Source organism: Malurus melanocephalus, unplaced genomic scaffold (assembly GCF_030028575.1).
Source record: "Malurus melanocephalus ecotype Western Australia unplaced genomic scaffold, MMel_1.1 scaffold_420, whole genome shotgun sequence".
NCBI lineage: Eukaryota > Metazoa > Chordata > Aves > Passeriformes > Maluridae > Malurus > Malurus melanocephalus.
In genome coordinates, this window is record NW_026623652.1 from 27,937 (window position 1) to 39,711 (window position 11,775).

Below are 11,775 nucleotides of genomic sequence, written 5' to 3' on the forward strand. Positions count from 1 at the left end.
ATCAGCAGGAATTTCCCCATGGAAAGGGTGGTCAGGCCTTGGCAGGGGCTGCCCAGGGAGGTTTGGAGTGCCCATCCCTGGAGGTGTCCAGGGAAGGGCTGGAGGTGGCACTGAGTGCTCTGGGCTGGGGACAAGGTGAGGATCAGTCACAGGTAGACCTCGATGGCCTTGGAGGGCTTTTCCAATCTCMGAGATTCCCAGATTCTGTTTCTCCAGCACACTCAGTTGTTCTTTGAAGCTGGAACTTAAATCTGACTTCTGAAGGGAGGAGGAATCCAGAACCAGAGTCTAAAGGCAGCTGTGCTGTGAATGTTAACCTGGGGTGATGTGAGCACCCGAGGCRGAGGAAGGACAGCCTGCAGCAGCAGCAGCCTGCCTTGAATATCCCAGGCACAGAACTGCTGGATGGGTTTTTTTTTAAGGAGCTTTTTCATCTCTGCCTCTTGGGGCGAGGCCAACCCAACAGAAGTGTCCTCACTCCATGGGCCTGCCCTGCCACCTCTGCCTTCTCCCATGGCCCATSCACTGTGTCCCTGACTGTCCAGAGWGCKCCTGTCTGCTCCCCGAGCTGGGCAGGCAATTTGTGAGACACATCATTCATATCAGGTCTTTAAAGGGATGTTTTAAATCCCTTCTCTGGCTGTTGTTTGCCTGAGATTCTCTGGCTGAGGCTGAGCCTCCATCTCCTTGTGCTGCACAGCAACAGCAGAAGCTGGGTGTGAGGCTCATGGCCTGTTGCTGTCACATTCRGGCTCATACAGCAGGATTTATTCCTGGGAGCTGAGATGTCCAAGTTTGTTCTCTCTGYCTCACAGTCTTGGATGTGCAGCTGTGGCAGGCATGAGCCTGGCTCATCCTCTGGATTCCTGAGTTTTGGAGATGGGACTTTCCTGCTGAAGCAGAAATCAAAGTGATCACAAAGAAGCATGCACAAAAAAAATTATGCAGAAAAAGTCAAATCTGTGCCCAGAGTGATGCACTATCTGTGACCCWGGTATAGAAAAGCAATACTGTGCAGCTCATGGTATAGATAAAGGCATCAAACTGAGCTCAGCACTACATGAAAAATATAAAAATAATCCCTTCAGTGGGTGCAGTSGCGGGAGAAGCTGCTGTCTGCAGAGAACTGCCCGAGCAGTGTCCCCACTTGGTGCAGCGAGGCATGTGGATGTGTATTGTTTAATAAAACCCCAAATATTTCTCAATTGACTCCTTACTGGCAGCACCAAGCCTGGATTCTGCTCTCCAGTTCAGCATTCCAAGGGGAAGCAGGAGCAGCGAGGCCTGGCTGCTGTGGAGAGATGCCCAGAGCCGTCTCCCCTGGTGTCACAGATGCTCCACTTCATCCATAGTTGGAAGCTGCTCTTTCCTCACGGGTCTTGGCTGGTTCCTGGCTCTTCCCCTTCATGTTTCAGTGGGAAAACACAGCTCTCTCTGCTTGGCTGTGTCTGCTGGGTCCCCTCAGTGTCTGTTCCCCTCAGAGTGTGTGGAGCTGCTGGCACCTGGAACTGTCCCAGAGGCTCCTTGCCCCACRGAAGGATGAAGCCACTGCAGAGACGTGGCAAAACTTTTACTTTGACCTGCAAGGTCRCTGAGTCCCTTTCACCTTTCAGAAAGCAGTTCTGCTGCAGCCTGACTTTGTTCCTGTTGCACTTGGGTGGTTCTGTATCCAAAAGTGCTTTTTTTCACACCAAATATTGCAGAGCATCAGGTGGGCTCTCTGTGCTCTGTGAAGGTGAGCAGCACCCCCAGCTGGGCTCCCATCCYGGGAGCCTCGACTGCCTCCAGCACATGGGATTGCTGCTGAAATTGGGAAGGGAGTTTGAGGAGGCYGTGTTTGGGCACTTCCAGCAGGTTTGGGATTGAAAGTTGGGCAGGATCTGTGGCTTTGTGCCCCATGGGATGGGAAAGAGCAATTTCCCCAGAAGGGATCCGATCTCTGTTAGCTGGAACTGAGAGAATAAAGGAAGTGTTCCTTCCAGGATGTCACATGGAGCTGTTTTGATGTGTGTTGGAGAGGTTCAGAGGTGCACACACCCCCATGTGCASCGGAGCTTGGACGTGGCTGTGCCAGGCAGGAAGCTCCTTGGCATGGATCATCAGCTCCTGCTGCTGCTTGAAGGKTTTTTTTTATCTTGTGCCAAAGGTATCAGCTCTTCTGAATGCTCCAGCTGTGTGTGCCTGATCCCCTTGGGAATATCTGAAATTTGGGGTGTCTGTGTGGAGAGTCCACGTTGCTCCCACTGCATTCCCCTCTCGGTTTCCAGTTGGCACCGAATGCTCAGATATTCTGACAATGCTCTTTTGAAACGCTCCTTTTTGTCTGGCTGTAATTAAAGCCAGAATTTGCCCTTTCTGAGCTGTTATTTCGGGACCTGGAGCTTCGCCGGCCCTGTTGTCACTCGTGGGCTACAAATGCCATTGTCCCAGACTGGAGGCAGCTCTGGAATTTCACTCTGCTATTTTTAGTTGGTGGTGAAAAATTGCACTTCCAACACTTGTGAATCGCTGTCAGTGCTGCAATCAATCCAAGGGCAGCTCCTGCCTGCAGTGGAGGAGTGTGGTGGGGAGGGGACCTGGAGCTGTTGCAGGGCCCAGCTGRGAATGGGTGAGGGGGGAGCCCAAGCCCTGCCCCAGCTGGGAGGGTGCTGGGAGGGGGCACATATTGGTGCTCAGCCACTGCCACTGCTCTGCCACTGCACTGCACTTCCACTGCCAGTGCCACTGCTCTGCCACTGCACTGCACTTCCACTGCCAGTGCCACTGCTCTGTCACTGCTCTGGAACTGCCACTACTCTATAACTTCCACTGCACTTTCACTGCCACTGCATTGCCACCGTTCTACCACTGCCACTGCACTGCCCTGCCACTGCCACTGCACTGCCACTACCACTGCTCTGCCACCACACTGTGCTGCCACTGCCACTGCTCTGACACCACTCTGCCACTGCCACTGCCACCACACCGCACTGCACTGCTACTGCCACCACACCGCACTGCCACTGCCACCACTCTGTAATTGCCACCGCACTGCCACTGCAACTGCCACTGCCCTGCCACTGTTCTGCCGCTGCCACCACTCTGTAACTGGCACTGCACTCCCACTGCTCTGCCACTGCAACTGCCATTGCCACCACTCTGTAACTGCGACCGTACTGCTCTGCCACTGCCACTGCACTGCCACTGCCACCACACCGCACTGCCCTGCCACTGCTCTGCCACTGCACTGCCACTGCCACCACTCTGTAACTGTGACCATACTGCTCTGCCACTGCCACTGCTCTGCCACCACACTGCCACTGCCCTGTCACTGCCACTGTTCTGCCACTGCCCTGTCACTGCCACCGCACTTCAACTGCCACTACACTGCCTCTGCTCTGCCACAGCCACCCATCTGTCCACTCTGTGCAGATGTCCCACAGTCACTCCTATGATGAGGTGGCTCTGGGCTCCTTGCTTATCTCACTGTGCCCCTTTTGGGGTCAGTTCTCCCCACTTCSCTCTGTGTCCCTAGGTGTCCCCTTTGGCTCTGCCATAGCTGYAGCCCCATGGCTGTGCCCTGTGTGCAGGTCTGCTCTCCTCAGAGTCATCCCGGGGCTGGATGTGGCCCACCCTGGATGTGGCAGCTGTTGACCAGCTGGGGCMGGAGGCAGGAGCTGCTGAAGGACATTGTGTAAGTCCAGGTCCATGTCTCATGTGTGGGGCTCTCCACTTCCACTTCAACCACCTCCAGAGCTTTGAGACAAAACCAGTTGCTAACCCACGGTTTTCTCCTTTTCAGTGCCAGGGCAGGAGTTTCCTGAGAACCTGCTCCACCTGTTTGGCCACCAAGTTTCCACACTGGCCCAAAAAACCTCTCTGGCAGAGGAATCCTCACAGCTGARTTTCCTTGACTTGGTGTTCCCTGCCATGTGCTTGGAGAGTCCCRGGTGGCTGCTTTCTTCCCTGGACTCCAGGACTTGCTTGGAATGGGGAACTTTCAAATGGGCTTGGTTGAGGYTCCCAGTATCTCCAATTACAGTTACAAAACTGTTCCAGTGAGGAAATGCAAACTGCAGAGGAGTAAGTGGCAGAAGAGAAGAGGAAAGGCTGGCTGGCCTCAGCTGGGTTCCATCCTTCAGGAACACTTGGAGTGCCACAGACATCCCCTGTGGTGGGGGACACTGGGGGCCCCCGGCTCCATAGTTGCTGCCTGAGATGAGGTGTCTCCCCTCCTGCCTCCTCTCGCCTTGTCCTGCCACCCTGGAACCTCCATCCAGGTGCAGGGATGGGACACCCCAGTCCTCCTTGATGGGTATTTGGTAATCCTTCCCTGGGAGGGTGGGGAGGCCCTGGCACAGGGTGCCCAGAGAAGCTGTGGCTGCCCCTGGATCCCTGGCAGTGTCCAAGGCCAGGCTGGACATTGGAGCTTGGAGCACCCTGGGACAGTGGAAGGTGTGCCTGCCCATGGCAGGGGTGGCATGAGATGATATTTAAGGTCCCTTCCAATGCATGGAATTCCATGATTCCATGACTCTCCTTGCTGAAGTGCAGATCCTCTCACCTGGTGGGCACAGACCCCATGTGCCCTTGGCTGTGCTGTGCTTTGAGGGGTGTCCCCTGTGCCACGTCACACCCTGTGTCTCATCTCCCATGGTCCACCAGGGAAATCAAAGAGCTGCCATGAAGATTTCACAGATTTCACAGGATATTTTGAGTTGGAAGGGACCCCCAAGGTTCACTGAGAACCCTCAGCCTTGGTGTCACCAGGACAATGCTCTAACTGGAAGACATCAAAGAAGAGCCAGGATTCAGAAAGAGGTGCTGTTCCTGAGCCTTCCTCCTCTAAACCTTGCATTTCCTTTGGTGTCTGGCCAGGGARGAGCTGTGGGGGCTCCTGCCCCAGTGCAGAATCCTGCGGCTGCTGGGGGCCAGCAGGGATGGCAGGGGCAGGGGCACCCCAGGGCATGAATCCTTCCCAAAATCCAGGCAACTGCAGCGTGTGATAAAAAATAACCTGGCAGTGAACTGCAGTGAAGACCAACAAAAGGGCTGGTATTGTTCCTTATCCTCCCAAACGCAGTGGGATGTTCAAACCCTGTCTGCCTGTAAAGCCCCTGTGTGAGCATTGCTTTTGCTCCCAGTTCCTGTAACGAGGTAGCTGAGCTGCTCCCCATCCCCCRCTGTATGGGGTGGGTGGAAGTGCCTGAAGGGCAAAGCAATTCTGTCCAYGGCTTCAGTGCCTCCTCCCAGTCAGTTACTGGCTGCAGGAGGCTGTGTCACCGCTGCCAGGGCACCAGCTGTCCCAGTGCCACCTCTCCCCAGGCTGGAGAGCCAGCACTGCCCTGTGCCACACGTGGGAGCTGCGGTGCCGCTCTCACACCAGCGCTGCCTTGGGGAAATCCTCCAACCACTCTGTCAAGGCTCGCGGCTCACCCGGCTCTGCGAATGGAATTCACTGCTAAGGGCTGAGCTCTGCGGGGCGTTCACCAAATAACGCAATTCCCAGGGCACCCACCACAGAACTGCAGCACCCGAACCCAGCTGGAGCACCGTGAGTCGCTCTTACCTGCGTTTGGCTCCTGCAGTGACAGCAAAGGGGAGGAGGAAGTTCCAGGCAAGCATGGAGAAACCCTTTTTGTTATTGACCCTCCTGAAAATCCAGGTGAGATCCCAGGGAAGCTGCAGAGCAAGGCTGACTCTGAGGATAAAGTGGGGATTTTTGAGCTGTTTTTGTTCTCTCCATCCAGTACAAGGTGAAAACACTTTTTAATTACTTAAGTGTGCCAAACACACTGAAGGCATCAAGAGAAAATAAAAACATAGCTGGAATAATCTAACAGTGTCTACAGAAAGTATTTGCCAGGGACAAATCGACAGGACAAAAAGAAATAGCCTCAGGATGAGCCAGAGGGGTCAGGTTGGACATCAGCAGGAATTTCCCCATGGAAAGGGTGGTCAGGCCTTGGCAGGGGCTGCCCAGGGAGGTTTGGAGTGCCCATCCCTGGAGGTGYCCARGGAAGGGCTGGAGGTGGCACTGAGTGCTCTGGGCTGGGGACGAGRTGGRGATCAAGCACAGCTTGGACTGGTTGATCATGGARATCTTTTCCAGCCTTACTKATTCCATGATTCTGTGACACAGAAGCAAATGTTTTGCAGATATCCAAGACGTGAAATAAATAAACAAAAGAGTGTGTAGGGTTTGGTTTTGATGTTGGGGTAGCAACTCTCTGAAACATCATTTCAGCCCCCCCCAGGGGTCTGAGCTCTGCAGGTGAGGGAGGGGAGAGGCTGGGGCAGGGCTGGGGATCACCCAGGGCATCTCTGCCAGGGGGCTCTGCCAGGGGAGGGGTGTGCTGGGGCTGGGAATGCTGAACCAGGCTCAGGTGAGAGGCTGGAGGTGACCCCAGCCCAGAGGTGCCCAGGACAGCACAGTTCCCACCCCAGAAGTGCCCCCAATATTTCTGAACCAAGTAAAAGGGTGTCCCAAAGCTCAAAGAGAGCCCCAGAACTGGGCAGCTGTGGGGAACCAATCAGTTCCAAGAATGGTTTATTACAAATTTGGTGTTTATTTCATAATAATACAAAGCTGACCCTCTATAAACTCTTCCCACCTTGTAAAAATCCTTCGGAATGGTATGAGCTGCTGGGTTTTTCCTGGTTTTCATATGGCAGGCAGTTTGATTCCATATTCAAGACCAAAACTCATCATGTCAGGGAGTATTGTATCACTGATTTCAGAGCAACTCTGTGCTGATTTCTTGCATCTGAGAGAGAGTTTGTGCTTTTTGGGGAGACCTGAGGAACAGTGCAACTGATCTGAGCTGAGAGCAGTGGTCTGTTAGCAGAGGATAAGAGGGTATGTGGAGGATGGGGAAGGGAAGTGGTGATCCTGTGGGATCCAGATGTTAATCCACACGTTGGAAGTTGATTTTCTGTCTCTCTCATCTTTAGACCATGAAGCCATTGCCTGCAGCACCAAGGGGGATGCGTCAGTGAGAGCAGCACAGGTGGAGCTGCAGCCCTGACTCAYGGAAGGAGGGCACTGCCAGTCCTCTCTCTGCCCACACCTCTGCCTTTCTCCCTCCTTATCTCCAAACCTTTTGTTTAATATTTAAACAAAGCCACAGGAAGGAAAAWTTGAGGTGCTGGATCCCATGCTTGGGAGTATGGTTGAAATTGGCAGTGCCCTGTGCCCCATCACCCCAAGGCAGCAGTGCCAGGAACCCCATGCCCACATCCTCAGGAGAAGCACCATGGACAGCCACGGATCTGCCCATGAATCTTTTCCAGATCTTTAAAACTCCATCAAACCTCGTGTCACCTCATTTTGGCTACAAAATATTATTTTGAAGGAAGAATAAATGTTTTCATGCTCTGAGTGCTGTCATTCTTGCCCTAACAAGAATGTTCATAACTCTCTCCTACCAGCTGGAAGTTAATAATTATTCTTCCAGCAGGAGCATTTGGAATGTACCTACCCTTGCTTTCCTGGTGCTCTCATTCCTTCCTGGCCACTGAATAACCCCTGATTCCTATCCAAGCACCCAAATAAACACTGTAAGGTCCAAGATGACGGGTTTAGTGAGTGGACTGTGCTAGGCTGGGGATTTCACGAATGCATCTGAAATGTGGGAAATGGATCCCCACTGASTTGCCAGAGGATTTGAGCAGCTGACTCCTACCAGCCCCACAGCAAATCCCAGACTGTGTCATTTTGTCMCTGCCTGTCTCTCATTTTTCTTTTTTTTTAACCTGCCTGCAGCCCTGCTGGGACTGTTGGAGAAGCCTGTCCGGGAGACATCTGTGGCCAGTCACTCTTATCCTCATCCTRTGACTGTTTAACATCCAAATGCAGCCCTGGAATAAAGGACAAGCTGCTGGGCTGATTTCCATGGGCTATCCAAGGCCTAGAGAAATTGCAGGAAATAGACACAGGCTTCGAAATAGTCCAGTTCATTATCAGAAAAGATGTAGTGAGACAAAATCAAATGGTGTCACCCCCAATATCCTGCCCCAGGAGTGCGGTGGTGCTGGGCCACGGCATGTGAGACTCAGAGTTGCCTGGGAATAGAGGTTGGGAGGATCAGGGAGCAAATCCTTCCGCAGGACAATGAATGTACAGAAAACATGGACTGAACTGACTGCTGAGTTTCAGTGGAGCCAGCCCAGGGGGGATGGGTTGGGGCTGCATCCTGGAGCATCCCCAGCTCACTGGAGTGGCTCTGGCCAGGTGGACATGGGGACATGGGGCCTACAGGAACACAGAGCCCATGGGGACACAGCTTCTAGGGCAGTGCCAATCTTGAGACCCACAACACAAGTTTTCCAGGGTTTTTCTAAACACAAGATTACTTTTGCTTTGATACAGTGAGGCTGAGGTGAACCTCAAGAAATCCTTGCTCTTTTGTACAATGCAGAGATATCGCCAGTTTGGTGGCACCGGGACTTTCCCCTTCCACTTCCCCCTCATTCTCATCCTCCTAGGAAAACTGGCAGAGCAAGTTCTCTTGGGCTGAAACTGTCTCACCACCCTGATGTGCTTCCACTGGGCAAGAGCCTCATTAGCACAAACTAGCAGCTGTGTTTCTGCGTTGCTGTTGTACAGATGTGTGGCACAGAACTGTCACACACCYGGGAGGAGTCACTGACACAACCTCATCTGAGCAAAACCCCCACCCAGACACTGCTCCTCAAATTCCTGCAGCCAGGTAGGCATGGCAATATTGCACTTGAATCATGGAAYCATTTAGGAAGGAAAAGCTCTACAAAGGCCATTGTGTCCAAGTTGTGCCTGATCCCCACTGTGTCCCCAGCCCAGAGCACTCAGTGCCACCTCCAGCCCCTCCTTGGACACCTCCAGGGATTGGCACTCCAAACCTCCCTGGGCAGCCCCTGCCAAGGCCTGACCACCCTTTCCATGGGGAAATTCCTGCTGATGTCCATCCTGCCCCTCCCCAGCCCAGCCTGAGGCCGTTCCCTCTCCTCCTGTCCCTGTTCCCTGGAGCAGAGCCCGACCCCCCCGGCTGTCCCCTCCTGTCAGGGAGTTGTGCAGAGCCACAAGGTCCCCCCTGATCCCCCTTTGCTCCAGGCTGAGCCCCTTTCCCAGCWCYCTCAGYCACTCCTCAYAGGACTGACTCTCCCAGTGAGTTTCTATCTCAGAATAAATTTATCAAAACYTGCTTTTTCCTCCATYTTAGCAATGCCTTGGACACATTGCTCAGTCCTCATAAGATCTTAAGTTGTGAGTTGCTCAGAAACAATTTTAATTTACAGATTAAGGGATTGATATGCCCTCCCTTGCTTTCCTTGCTGTTCCACAGTAAAGCCAAAATATTTGATATTTCTATAATGTTTTGCTTAATTAATTTCTATGTTTCCCTCTTTCTCTCACATCGGAGGAATTGCTTTTACCACACCATTAATAGCAGATTACAGGAATTCCAGTTCCATCTGACATCTCTTGCCAAAGTGAGACCCACCCTGATGTGCAACTTCCACTGGTGTRGTGCCTCAACCCTTGGAACTGCCAGGATGGCAACACAGATTTACTYTTTGTACAAATAAATGGAAGATTTTTTTTTTCTCTTATTCATTTTTCCCTAATTTCCTCTGCCCTGGGAATCCTTCCCATAGTCAGAACACCAGGCTGTACTGTGGAAAACACCAGGAGTGTTGTGCTGGTCAGCACATCCCTGCTCTGGGTATATTTAGACTGAGACATGCTGATTTTTTACTTTGGTGTCCCAAACAAATATCTGCTGCCTTGGYTGATGTCCAGGGCCAACGTCTGATCCCAGGGACAGCAGAACAGAGCTGGATTTTGTCCCACCTTTCTCAGTGACACCTCAGTGAACCAGCCCAGGCTGGGGGTGTTACACAATGGGTATAATTTGACCTGTGAGTCCTTCGTTGTGGGTTGTGGGAAGGTGGAAACAATCCAGCTCAGCTGCCAGCCACGGGCCCAGGTTWGACAGGAAAATGATGGATTTTCCAYGGAAATGCAGTGTGTCAGGGTGAGGGGCAGTGCTGGCACAGCTCAAGCTGATGTGGGCACCCCTGTGTGAGTTTGAGCTTTGTGACCCACTCAGAGGGATTTAGGGGCAATGGCATCTCTGGTGTTGGCTTTGTCTTCAAGAATGTAGATAGGGCAGCTTTTGGGGCACATCGAATTGTCACCCCCAAATGTAGATAGGGCAGCTTTTGGGGCACATCAAATTGTCACCCCCAGGCTGTGAGCAGCAACAGTTGTTTGATGAGGTGGGAGACTTGCAGCTCCTGGTATACCTTCTAAATGCTATAAAAAGAGTTTAGACCTCATGCTAAGTATWGTTAGCAATTTTGAATGGATGAAAGACATTTCTGCTGATGCTAATGTCCTGTGGAGCAGGTGAGCTGTCAATCAGAAAGGACWTTGCACCATTTCCATTTGTTCCTACTCCATCCCTTCGCCATTTGGCAGAGATTTGAACAGGTAGCAGAAAAAAAATGCTTAGCAAGAAGCTCCAGGTCCATTTTCATGGCAGCCCCAGTGCTGTGCTGTTACACCATACTGCTGCCTAAGACAGTTTTGCTTCCAATTTCCAGTGCCYATGGCTCCATTTGGATCCTGCTGTGGTCAGAGGGTATCTCTGTGTCCTTGGTCCCCAAGGTACCCAGTGTCACCTACTCTGGATGGCTCCGAGGTGTGCCATGTCTCCCTGTGGCAGGGGCACAGTTTGCCAGCAGGATCCAGACTCTAAAGGCTAAAAAAGCTGCTCGTTGCTGAGGGCTGAGGTCAGCTAAATGGAAATTCCACCACCTGAGCCTGGGGTTTCCATGTCTCYTTGCAAACACAGCACATGTCCTTTACAGGCTTTTGTGTTCTGCCCCGTCTTCATCTAACCTGGACTAGATGTTTTCCCTGGCAAGGACTATCAGTTATTCTCCAGATGGTGTGCCTGCTCTCAGTCAGCGACATTTTGGTAAATAACCCCATTTCATCCATGGATGGGGTGAATTTCCATCTCACCTGGTCAGTTGGAGGAGCAGAGCCAGCAGAAAYAGGCACAGCCTTCAAAGCACAGATAGGACAGTGTGGCTCAGCAGTGCCAGCAAGACCAGGCCTAAGGACAGGTTAGGACTTATTAAATAAAACTGGTTATTAAATAAACAGTAAAAGATGCAGAGCTAGCTTGTGAGTCCACATATCATAGAATCCCAAACTGGTTTGGGCTGGAAGGGACCTTGAAGTCCTTCCAGTTCCACCCCATCATGGACAGGGACACTTCCCACTATCCCAGGGTGCTCCAAGCCCGGTGCTACCAGTCCAGGGATCAGAGACAGCCACAGCTTTTCCGGGCACCCTGTGCCAAGGCACGAAGGAGCGGATGGTGGGGGGAATCTCAAAGACGCTTTCCAGGGTTTCGATCYCCCAGTGTCCAGCACCAAAACCCCACCTGGGCCTTTCCCACACGGTTCTGCCGCGTTCGGCAGCCCCTGAAGGCGCCTCAACCCCGGCAGCACGGGAAAGGAAACCCAGCGGCTCCGAACGCTTGCATGGCCACACGGACGCGCTCGCTGCCCCCCCGCTGCCCCTCTCCCGGCCCCGTTTCTGCTCCCAGCACTCCGGTGCAGTCACAGCGACCCCGGGCCGCTCTGGGGCCCCTCAGGCCGCCCCTCCCCTCCCCCACCCCGGGCCCGGCGCCTCCCGGCAGCCCCCGCGCGCGGCTCACGCCCAATAGGCAGCGAGAGGCTCCGGGGGAGCGGGGCTCTCGTGCGCCCGGCCCCGCCCCTTCCGCGCGCGAGAGCCCCGCT